Consider the following 12,500-nt stretch of genomic DNA (forward strand, 5'->3'; position numbering starts at 1 on the left):
TGCGCCCTGGTCGAAGTATATTGTGTTTGTCTTTATTTATTTGGTCAGGCCGGGGTGTGACATGGGTTTATTGTGGTGTGTTTTGTCTTGGGGTTTTGTTAGGTATTGGGTGTGTGGCTTAGTGGGGGTATCTAGAAAAGTCTATGGCTGTCTGGAGTGGTTCTCAATCAGAGGCAGGTGTTTATCGTTGTCTCTGATTGGGAACCATATTTAGGCAGCCATATTCTTTGAGTGTTTTGTGGGTGATTGTTCCAGTCTTTGTGTTTGCACCAGATAGGGCTGTTTCGGTTTTCACATTTCATCATTTTGTAGTTTCTTCATGTATAGTTTTTTCCTTCATTAAAATATCATGAATCATCATCACGCTGCATTTTGGTCCGACTCTCCTTCTCCACAAGAAAGCCGTTACAGAATCACCCACCACAACTGGACCAAGCGGCGTGTCAACAGGCAGGAGCAGCAGGTGAAGCAACAGTGGCAGCAGGAGATACGTAATAAGGAATTCTGGACATGGGAGGAAATCCTCGACGGGAGAGGACCCTGGGCTAAACCAGGGGAGTGTAGCCGCCCCAAGGTGCAGCAGGAGACGAGGCAACAGGAGCTGCCCAAAGAGGAGTACGGTTTGGACTACAAGAGTATGGACTATACTTCTTGGGAGGAGATAGACAGGTGGGCGGACAACCCAGGGAGAGTGCCGGAGCCCGCATGGGATTTGATGGAGCAGTGCGCGGAAGGTTATCGGATAATGGAGTTGGCGAAGCAAGCACGGCGGCGCGGACGGAAGCCCGAGAGTCAGCCCCAAAAATGTCTTGGAGGGGGGGCTCACAGGGAGTAGGGCTACGCCAGGTAGGAGACCTGCACAAACTCCCTGTGCTTACCGGGGGGCTAGTGAGACCGGGCAGGCACCGTGTTATGCTTTGGAGCGCACGGTGTCCCCAGTGCGGGTGCATAGCCCGGTGCGGTACATTCCAGCTCCTCGTATCGGCCGGGCTAGAGTGGGCATCGAGCCAGGTAAGGTTGGGCAGGCTCGGTGCTCAAGAGCTCCAGTGCGCCTGCACGGTCCGGTCTATCCAGTACCACCTTCACGCACCAGCCCTCCGGTGGCAGCTCCCCACACCAGGCTTCCTGTGCGTGTTCTCGGCCCAGTCCCACCAGTGCCAGCACCACGCATCAGGCCTACAGTGCGCCTCGCATCTCCAGCGCTGCCGGAGTCTCCCACCTGTTCAGCGCAGCCAGAGCCTTCCTCCTCTACAGCGCTGCCGGAGTCTCCCACCTGTTCAGCGCAGCAAGAGCCTTCCTCCTCTACAGCGCTGCTGGAGTCTCCCACCTGTTCAGCGCTGCCAGAGCTGCCAGCCTGCATGGAGCAGCCAGGGCTGCCAGCCTGCATGGAGCAGCCAGAGCTGCCAGTCTGCATGGAGCAGCCAGAGCTGCCAGTCTGCATGGAGCAGCCAGAGCTGCCAGTCTGCATGGAGCAGCCAGAGCTGCCAGTCTGCATGGAACAGCCAGAGCTGCCAGTCTGCATGAAGCAGCCAGAGCTGCCAGTCTGCATGGAGCAGCCAGAGCCGTCAGTCTGCAAGGAGCCGTCAGTCTGCAAGGAGCCGCCAGTCTGCAAGGAGCTGCCAGTCTGCAAGGAGCTGCCAGTCTGCAAGGAGCTGCCAGTCTGCACGAAGCCGCCAGAGCTGCCAGCCTGTAAGAAACCGACAGAGCTGTCAGCCTACATGGAGCAGCCAGAGCCGCCAGTCAGCGTGGAGCAGCCAGAGCCGCCAGTCAGCATGGAGCAGCCAGATCCGTCAGTCAGCCAGGATCCGCCAGTCAGCCAGACTCTTCCAGATCCGCCAGTCAGCCAGACTCTTCCAGATCCGCCAGTCAGCCAGACTCTTCCAGAACCGCCAGCCAGCCAGGATCTGCCAGATCCAACTACCTGCCTGAGCTTCCCCTCAGTGCCGAGCTTCCCCTCAGTGCCGAGCTTCCCCTCAGTGCCGAGCTTCCCCTCAGTGCCGAGCTTCCCCTCAGTGCCGAGCTTCCCCTCAGTGCCGAGCTTCCCCTCAGTGCCGAGCTTCCCCTCAGTGCCGAGCTTCCCCTCAGTGCCGAGCTGCCCCTCAGTCCCGAGCTGCCCCTCAGTCCCGAGCTGCCCCTCAGTCCAGTGTGGTTCTGGGTGAGGACTACTAGGCCATGGTCGGCGGCGAGGGTGGACTATCCTAGAACGCGAGGAGGAGGGACTAAGACGTTGATTGAGTGGAGTCCACGTCCCGCGCCGGAGCCGCCAACATGGACAGACGCCCACCCGGACCCTCCCTATTGTTTTGATGTGCGTCCGGAAGTCCGCACCTTAGGGGGGGGGGTTCTGTCACGCCCTGGTCGAAGTATATTGTGTTTGTCTTTATTTATTTGGTCAGGCCGGAGTGTGAAATGGGTTTATTGTGGTGTGTTTTGTCTTGGGGTTTTGTTAGGTATCGGTGTGTGGCTTAGTGGAGGTATCTAGCAAAGTCTATGGCTGTCTGGAGTGGTTCTCAATCAGAGGCAGGTGTTTATCGTTGTCTCTGATTGGGAACCATATTTAGGCAGCCATATTCTTTGAGTATTTCGTGGGTGATTGTTCCTGTCTTTGTGTTTGCACCAGATAGAGCTGTTTCGGTTTTCACATTTCATTATTTTGTAGTTTCTTGATGTATAGTTTTTTCCTTCATTAAAATATCATGAATCATCATCACGCTGCATTTTGGTCCGACTCTCCTTCTCCACAAGAAAGCCGTTACACGGGCCTTGTTAAAAGTTTAAAAAAAGGTTATTTCCTTCTTAATGCGTTTGAGCCAACGTGTTGTGACAAGGTACAGTGCCTATTGCGTTGTCTTACAACCTGGAATTAAAATAGATTTTGGGGGGGTTTGTATCGTTTGACTTACAACATGCCTACCACCTTGAAGATGCAAAATATTTTTAAATAGTGAAACAAACAAGAAATTAGACTAATAAAAAACAGAACTTGAGCATGCATAACTATTCACCCCCCCCCATGTCAAGCTTTTGCAGCAATTACAGCTGCAAGTCTCTTGGGATATGTCTCTATAAGCTTGGCACATCTAGCCACTGGGATTTTTGCCCATTCTTCAAAGCAAAACAGCTCCAGTTATTTTTTTCATTTCACTTCACCAATTTGGACAATCTTTTGTCTTTCCATTACATGAAATCCAAATAAAAACCCATTTAAATTACAGGTTGTAATGCAACAAAATAGGAAAAACACCTAGAGGGGTGAATACTTTTGCAAGGCACTGTAGGGGTGGTATACAGAAGACAGACCTATTTGGTAAAATACCAAGTCCATTTTATGGCAAGAACAGCTCAAATAAACAAAGAGAAATGACATCCATCATTACATTAAGACACGAAGGTCAGTCAATCCAGAAAAAGAACTTTGAAAGTTTCTTCAAGTGCCATCGCAAAAAAACATCAAGCTCTATGATGAAACTGGCTCTCATGAGGACCCCCACAGGAAAGGAAGACCCAGAGTTACCTCTGCTGCAGAGGACAAGTTCATTAGATTTACCAGACTCAGAAATTGCAGCCCAAATAAATGCTTCACAGAGTTCAAGTAACAGACACATCTCAACATCAACTGTTCAGAGGAGACTGTGTGAATTAGGCCTTCATGGTAGAATTGCTGCAAAGAAACCACTACTAAAGGACACCAATACTAAGAAGAGACTGATTGAGGCCAAGAAACATGAGCAATCGACATTAGACCAGTGGAAATATATCCTTTGGTCTGATGAGTCCAAATTTGAGATTTTTTTGGTTCCAACCGCCATGTCTTTGTGAGATGCATAGTAAGTGAATGGATGATCTCTGCATGTGTGGTTCCCAGCATGAAGCATGGAGGAGGAAGCGTGATGGTGGGGGTGGAGGGAGGGGTGCTTTGCTGGTGACACTGTCAGTGATTTATTTGGAATTCAAGCCACACTTAACCATGGCTACCACAGCATTCAGCAGCGATACGCCATCCCATCTGGTTTGCGCTTAGTGGGACTATAATTTGTTTTTCAACAGGACAATGACCCAACACACCTCCAGGCTGTGTAAGGGCTATTTGTCCAAGAAGGAGAGTGATGGAGTGCTGCATCAGATGATCTGGATTCCACAATTACCCGACCTCAACCCAATTGATATGGTTTGAGATGAGTTGGACCTCAGAGTGAAGGAAAATCAGTCAACACGTGCTCAGCATATGTGGGAACTTCTTCAAGATTGTTGGAAAAGCATTCCAGGTGAAGCTGGTTGAGAGAATTGCAAGAGTGTGCAAACCTGTCATCAAGGCAAAGGGTGGCTACTTTGAAGAATCTAAAATCTGAAGTATATTTTGATTTGTATTACACTATTTTGGTTCCTACATGATTCCATGTTATTTCATACTGTTGATGTGTTCACTATTATTCTACAATGTAGAAAATAGTCAAAAGAAAGAAAAACCCTTGGCAAAACTTTTGAGTGTTTGTACTGTGAGTGTCTGTGTGTCTGTGGGGGTGTATTTTCTGTGTGCATTCATATGTGTGTGTGCGTACGTGTTTGAATACGTGTTTTCGTGTGCATGCATGCATGCGTGTGTGTGTGTCTCTGTGTGTGCGTTTGTTAGTGACTGCATATGTGTGTGTGTGCGTGAGTGCATGTGTGTGTGTGCAACCCTGATATTGGAGCTAATAAAACCAGAACTCAGCCTGAGACACACACACGCACGCACATACGCACACAGAGTTGAATACACACTTCCATATGATCCTACATGCTATCATGCCTGTGTGTGTGTGTGTGTGTGTGTGTGTGTGTGTGTGTGTGTGTGTGTGTGTGTGTGTGTGTGTGTGTGTGTGTGTGTGTGTGTGTGTGTGTGTGTGTGTGTGTGTGTGTGTGTGTGTGTGTGTGTGTGTGTGTGTGTGTGTGTGAGGGAGGGAGAGATAGAGAGAGATAATTTAGCTGACTCTGGAGAAGGCTGTATGTGTGCATCCTTGTGTGTGTGATGTGGGGTTATTGTATCTTTAATGCACCTTAACTGCACATGTCAATGAGCAGGGGGGAGGTGGGGTTAATGCGACAGGCCAGGGGGGAGAAAGGGGGAGGTCGGTGCCCGGCCAACTCTGAGGTCACCTTAATATTTAATCAGCCTGCTGGAACCTTCCCCTGGAACACACACTCTCTCTCCCCCCCTCTCTCTCTCTCTCGCTCTCTCGCTCTCTCTGTCTCTCTCTCTCTACCCCTCTCTTTCTCCCTATCTCTCCTTCTTCCCCCCTCTCTACACCACTCTCCCTCTTTTCTCTCCCTTGCCCCCCCCTCCACCGCTCCCCCTTTCTCTCCCTCTCTCTCCCCCTCTTCCCCCTCTCTCCACCACTCTCCCCCTCTGACAGCTGTGCAGAAAAATGGAGAGGATGGAGAGATGGAGGGATAAAGAGGTGGAGGGATAGAGAGATGGAGGGATAGAGAGATGGAGGGATAGAGAGATGGAGGGATAGAGAGATGGAGGGATAGAGAGATGGAGGGATAGAGAGATGGAGGGATAGAGAGGTGGATGGATAGATAGATGGAGGGATAGAGGTGGAGGAATAGAGAGATGGAGGGATAGAGAGGTGGAGGAATAGAGAGATGGAGGGATAGAGAGGTGGAGGGATAGAGAGATGGAGGGATAGAGAGGGAGGGATAGATGGAGGGATAGAGAGGTGGAGGGATAGAGAGATGGAGGGATAGAGAGGTGGAGGGATAGAGAGATGGAGGGATAGAGGGAGGGATAGAGGGAGGGATAGAGAGATGGAGGGATAGAGGGAGGGATAGAGAGATGGAGGGAGAGAGATGGAGGGATAGAGGGAGGGATAGAGGGAGGGATAGAGGGAGGGATAGAGAGATGGAGGGATAGAGAGATGGAGGGATAGAGAGATGGAGGGATAGAGGGAGGGATAGAGGGAGGGATAGAGAGATGGAGGGATAGAGAGATGGAGGGATAGAGAGATGGAGGGATAGAGAGATGGAGGGATAGAGAGGTGGAGGGATAGAGAGATGGAGGGATAGAGAGGTGGAGGGATAGAGAGGTGGAGGGATAGAGAGATGGAGGGATAGAGAGGTGGAGGGATAGAGAGGTGGAGGGATAGAGAGGTGGAGGGATAGAGAGATGGAGGGATAGAGAGATGGAGGGATAGAGAGATGGAGGGATAGAGAGATGGAGGGATAGAGAGGTGGAGTGAGTCCTAATGGAGGAAGCAGTGTCTGCTCTCTAATAGAGAAGAGATCGAGCGAGGGATAGAGAGATGGAGGGATAGAGAGATGGAGGGATAGAGAGATGGAGGGATAGAGAGATGGAGGGATAGAGAGATGGAGGGATAGAGGTGGAGGAATAGAGAGATGGAGGAATAGAGAGATGGAGGGATAGAGAGATGGAGGGATAGAGAGATGGAGGGATAGAGAGATGGAGGGATAGAGAGATGGAGGGATAGAGAGGTGGAGGGATAGATGGAGGGATAGAGGATGGAGGAATAGAGAGATGGAGGGATAGAGAATGGAGGGAGAGAGATGGAGGGATGGAGAGAGATGGAGGGATAGAGAGATGGAGGGATAGAGAGATGGAGGGATAGAGAGGTGGGATAGAGAGATGGAGGGAGAGGGTGGAGGGATAGAGAGGTGGAGGGATAGAGAGATGGAGGGATAGAGAGATGGAGTGAGTCCTAATAGAGGAAGCAGTGTCTGCTCTCTAATAGAGAAGAGATCAAGCGAGGGATAGAGAGATGGAGGGATAGAGAGATGGAGGGATAGAGAGATGGAGGGATAGAGAGATGGAGGGATAGAGAGATGGAGGGATAGAGAGATGGAGGGATAGAGAGATGGAGGGATAGAGATGGAGGGATAGAGATGGAGGGATAGAGAGTGGAGGGATAGAGAGATGGAGGGATAGAGAGATGGAGGGATAGAGAGATGGAGGGATAGAGAGATGGAGGGATAGAGAGATGGAGGGATAGAGATGGAGGAATAGAGAGATGGAGGGATAGAGAGATGGAGGGATAGAGAGATGGAGGGATAGAGAGATGGAGGGATAGAGAGGTGGAGGGATAGAGAGATGGAGGGATAGAGAGAGATGGAGGGAGAGAGGGGGAGAGAGATGGAGGGATAGAGAGATGGAGGGATAGAGAGAGAGGGAGGGAGAGAGAGAGATGGAGGGATAGAGAGATGGAGGGATAGAGAGATGGAGGGATAGAGAGATGGAGGGATAGAGAGATGGAGGGATAGAGAGATGGAGGGATAGAGAGATGGAGGGATAGAGAGATGGAGGGATAGAGAGATGGAGGGATAGAGAGGTGGAGGGATAGAGAGGTGGAGGGATAGAGAGATGGAGGGATAGAGAGATGGAGATGGAGATGGATAGAGAGATGGAGGGATAGAGAGATGGAGGGATAGAGAGATGGAGGGATAGAGAGGTGGAGGGATAGAGAGATGGAGGGATAGAGAGATGGAGGGATAGAGAGATGGAGGGATAGAGAGATGGAGGGATAGAGAGATGGAGGGATAGAGAGATGGAGGGATAGAGAGATGGAGGGATAGAGAGATGGAGGGATAGAGAGATGGATGGGGATAGAGAGATGGAGGGATAGAGAGATGGAGGGATAGAGAGATGGAGGGATAGAGAGATGGAGGGATAGAGAGATGGAGGGATAGAGAGATGGAGGGATAGAGAGATGGAGGGATAGAGAGATGGAGGGATAGAGAGATGGAGGGATAGAGAGATGGAGGGATAGAGAGATGGAGGGATAGAGAGATGGAGGGATAGAGAGATGGAGGGATAGAGAGATGGAGGGATAGAGAGATGGAGGGATAGAGAGATGGAGGGATAGAGAGATGGAGGGATAGAGAGGTGGGATAGAGAGATGGAGGGATAGAGAGATGGAGGGATAGAGAGATGGAGGGATAGAGAGATGGAGGGATAGAGAGATGGAGGGATAGAGGAAAAGATAATAAAATAAAGAGAAAAGGAGGGGGAGAGGGAAGAGAGATTGAGTTTGAGACAAAGATATGGACAGATAGGCGAGAGGGACACAGGGAGAGAAGAGGTAGAGAAATGGATGGAGAGAGAGAGAGGAGAGGGGCACAGGGAGAGAAGAGGTAGAGAAATGGATGAGAGAGAGAGAGAGAGAGAGAGAGAACAGCACAATTAGACCCAACCAAATCATGAGAAAACAAAAAGATAATTACGTAACACATTGGAAAGAATTAACAAAAAAAACAGAGCAAACTATAATGCTATTTGGCCCTACACAGAGAGTACACAGTGGCAGAATACCTGACCACTGTGACTGACCCAAAATTAAGGAAAGCTTTGACTATGTACAGACTCAGTGAGCATAGCCTTGCTATTGAGAAAGGCCGCCGTAGGCAGACATGGCTCTCAAGAGAAGACAGGCTATGTGCTCACTGCCCACAAAATGAGGTGGAAACTGAGCTGCACTTCCTAACCTCCTGCCCAATGTATGACCATATTAGAGAGACATATTTCCCTCAGATTACACAGATCCACAAAGAATTCGAAAACAAATCCAATTTTGAAAAACTCCCATATCTACTGGGTGAAATTCCACAGTGTGCCATCACAGCAGCAAGATGTGTGACCTGTTGCCACGAGAAAAGGGCAACCAGTGAAGAACAAACACCATTGTAAATACAACCCATATTTATGCTTATTTATTTTATCTTGTGTCCTTTAACCATTTGTTGAAACACTGTATATATATAATATGACATTTGTAATGTCTGTACTGTTTTGAAACTTCTGTATGTGTAATGTTTACTGTTAATTTTTGTTGTTTTTCACTTTATATATTCACTTTGTATGTTGTCTACCTCACTTGCTTTGGCAATGTTAACACATGTTTCCCATGCCAATAAAGCCCTTGAATTGAATTGAATTGAAATTGAGAGAGAGAGAGAGAGAGAGAGAGAGAGAGAGAGAGAGAGAGAGAGAGAGAGAGAGAGAGAGAGAGAGAGAGAGAGAGAGAGAGAGAGAGAGGAGAGGGGCACAGGGAGAGAAGAGGTAGAGAAATGGATGGAGAGAGAGAGAGTGAGAGAGAGAGAGAGGAGAGAGGGGGAGAAGAGGTAGAGAAATGGATGGAGAGAGAGAGAGGAGAGGGCACAGGGAGAGAAGAGGTAGAGACATGGATGGAGAGAGAGAGAGGAGAGGGGCACAGGGAGAGAAGAGGTAGAGAAATGGATGGAGAGAGAGAGAGGAGAGGGCACAGGGAGAGAAAAGGTAGAGAAATGGATGGAGAGAGAGAGAGGAGAGAGGGGGAGAAGAGGTAGAGAAATGGATGGAGAGAGAGAGAGGAGAGGGCACAGGGAGAGAAAAGGTAGAGAAATGGATGGAGAGAGAGAGAGGAGAGAGGGGGAGAAGAGGTAGAGAAATGGATGGAGAGAGAGAGAGGAGAGGGCACAGGGAGAGAAGAGGTAGAGAAATGGATGGAGAGAGAGAGAGAGAGAGAGAGAGAGAGAGAGAGGAGAGGGCACAGGGAGAGAAGAGGTAGAGAAATGGATGGAGAGAGAGAGAGGAGAGGGGCACAGGGAGAGAAGAGGTAGAGAAATGGATGGAGAGAGAGAGAGAGGGGAGAGGGCACAGGGAGAGAAGAGGTAGAGAAATGGATGGAGAGAGAGAGAGAGAGAGAGAGGAGAGGGCACAGGGAGAGAAGAGGTAGAGAAATGGATGGAGAGAGAGAGAGAGAGGGCACAGGGAGAGAAGAGGTAGAGAAATGGATGGAGAGAGAGAGAGGAGAGGAGAGGGCACAGGGAGAGAAGAGGTAGAGAAATGGATGGAGAGAGAGAGAGAGAGGAGAGGGGCACAGGGAGAGAAGAGGTAGAGAAATGGATGGAGAGAGATAGAGAGAGGGCACAGGGAGAGAAGAGGTAGAGAAATGGATGGAGAGAGAGAGGAGAGGGGCACAGGGAGAGAAGAGGTAGAGAAATGGATGGAGAGAGAGAGGAGAGGGGCACAGGGAGAGAAGAGGTAGAGAAATGGATGGAGAGAGAGAGAGAGGGCACAGGGAGAGAAGAGGTAGAGAAATGGATGGAGAGAGAGAGGAGAGGGGCACAGGGAGAGAAGAGGTAGAGAAATGGATGGAGAGAGAGAGAGGGGAGAGGGGCACAGGGAGAGAAGAGGTAGAGAAATGGATGGAGAGAGAGAGGAGAGGGGCACAGGGAGAGAAGAGGTAGAGAAATGGATGGAGAGAGAGAGGAGAGGGGCACAGGGAGAGAAGAGGTAGAGAAATGGATGGAGAGAGAGAGAGAGGAGAGGGAACAGGGAGAGAAGAGGTAGAGAAATGGATGGAGAGAGAGAGAGGAGAGGGGCACAGGGAGAGAAGAGGTAGAGAAATGGATGGAGAAATTGTCACAGAATTTAATAGAGGACCCAGTGAGAGTGAGAGAGAGAGAGAGAGATTGAGACTCTTCATACAGAATTCTACTAAAATATCCTCTGTGTACAACGGAAAACACCAAATAATGCCTGCAGAGCAGAATTAGGACGATACCCGCTAATTATCCAAATCCAGAAAAGAGTCGTTAAATTCTACAACCACCTTAAAAGGAAGCGATTCCCAAACCTTCCATAACAAAGCCATCACCTACAGAGAGATGAACCTGGAGAAGAGTCCCCTAAGCAAGCTGGTCCTGGGGCTCTGTTCACAAACACAAACACACCCTACAGAGCCCCAGAACAGCAGCACAATTAGACCCAACCAAATCATGAGAAAACAAAAAGATAATTACTTGACACATTGGAAAGAATGAACAAAAGAAACAGAGCAAACTAGAATGCTATTTGGCCCTAAACAGAGAGTACACAGTGGCAGAATACCTGACCACTGTGACTGACCCAAACTTAAGTTGTGCACAGACTCAGTGAGCAAAGCCTTGCTATTGAGAAAGGCCGCCATAGCAGACATGGCTCTCAAGAGAAGACAGGCTATGTGCACACTGCCCACAAAATGAGGTGGAAACTGAGCTGCACTTCCTAACCTCCTGCCCAATGTATGACCATATTAGAGACACATATTTCCACAGATTACACAGATCCACAAAGAATTAGACTTTTGATAAACTTTTGATAAACTCATATCTATTGGGTGAAATTCCACAGTGTTCCATCACTGCAGCAAGATGTGTGACCTGTTGCCACAAGAAAAGGGCAACCAGTGAAGAACATCTTTAACTATTTGTACATTGTTACAACACTGTATATATACATAATATGACTTTTGAAATGTCCTTATTATTTTGGAACTTGTGTGAGTGTAATGTTTACTGTAATTTTTTATTGTTTATTTCACTTATGTTTATTATCTACTTCACTTGCTTTGGCAATATAAACATTTGTTTCCCATGCCAATAAAGCCCCTTGAATTGATTTACATTTAATTTAATTCAATTGAGAGGAGAGAGAGAGACAGAGAGAGAGGGAGAGAGAGAGACAGAGAGAGAGAGACAGAGAGAGAGAGAGAGAGAGAGAGAGAGAGAGAGAGAGAGAGAGAGAGAGAGAGAGAGAGAGAGAGAGAGAGAGAGAGAGAGTGAAGGGTGCCAACATTCCTGAAGTTGGAGTCTTCCAGAAGGTCTCCCTGTCAGCACTTTGGGGAAAATAGAGAATGTACATAAGATGCATGGAGGAGAAGAGGAGAGGGTTAGAGAAGATGGAGGAGAAGAGGAGAGGGTTAGATAAGATGGAGGAGAAGAGGAGAGGGTTAGATAAGATGGAGGAGAAGAGGAGAGGGTTAGAGAAGATGGAGGAGAAGAGGAGAGGGTTAGATAAGATGGAGGAGAAGAGGAGAGGGTTAGATAAGATGGAGGAGAAGAGGAGAGGGTTAGAGAAGATGGAGGAGAAGAGGAGAGGGTTAGATAAGATGGAGGAGAAGAGGAGAGGGTTAGATAAGATGGAGGAGAAGAGGAGAGGGTTAGAGAAGATGGAGGAGAAGAGGAGAGGGTTAGATAAGATGGAGGAGAAGAGGAGAGGGTTAGAGAAGATGGAGGAGAAGAGGAGAGGGTTAGAGAAGATGGAGGAGAAGAGGAGAGGGTTAGAGAAGATGGAGGAGAAGAGGAGAGGGTTAGAGAAGATGGAGGAGAAGAGGAGAGGGTTAGAGAAGATGGAGGAGAAGAGGAGAGGGTTAGAGAAGATGGAGGAGAAGAGGAGAGGGTTAGATAAGATGGAGGAGAAGAGGAGAGGGTTAGATAAGATGGAGGAGAAGAGGAGAGGGTTAGATAAGATGGAGGAGAAGAGGAGAGGGTTAGAGAAGATGGAGGAGAAGAGGAGAGGGTTAGAGAAGATGGAGGGGGGAGGATGAGGTGAGGTGGTGAAATGTTAAGCTAGTCTATAATTAAAGTTTCAAGTGTGCATGTTACCAGGAGTGACAGCTGTTCAAGAATGAGAGAGGGAGAGAGAGAGAGAGAGAGAGAGAGAGAGAGAGAGAGAGAGAGAGAGAGAGAGAGAGAGAGAGAGAGAG

General features: G+C 48.8%; 1 protein-coding gene across 1 annotated transcript in view; it reads left to right on the forward strand.

Moving 5' to 3' along the window:
- LOC124002524 (voltage-dependent calcium channel gamma-2 subunit-like) overlaps nucleotides 1–12,500 on the forward strand; it is a 105,983-nt gene that overhangs the window by 89,974 nt on the left and 3,509 nt on the right. The gene's annotated exons all lie outside the window — the stretch shown is intronic.

The sequence above is a fragment of the Oncorhynchus gorbuscha genome, linkage group LG18 (assembly GCF_021184085.1).
Source record: "Oncorhynchus gorbuscha isolate QuinsamMale2020 ecotype Even-year linkage group LG18, OgorEven_v1.0, whole genome shotgun sequence".
In the NCBI taxonomy this organism is placed as follows: domain Eukaryota; kingdom Metazoa; phylum Chordata; class Actinopteri; order Salmoniformes; family Salmonidae; genus Oncorhynchus; species Oncorhynchus gorbuscha.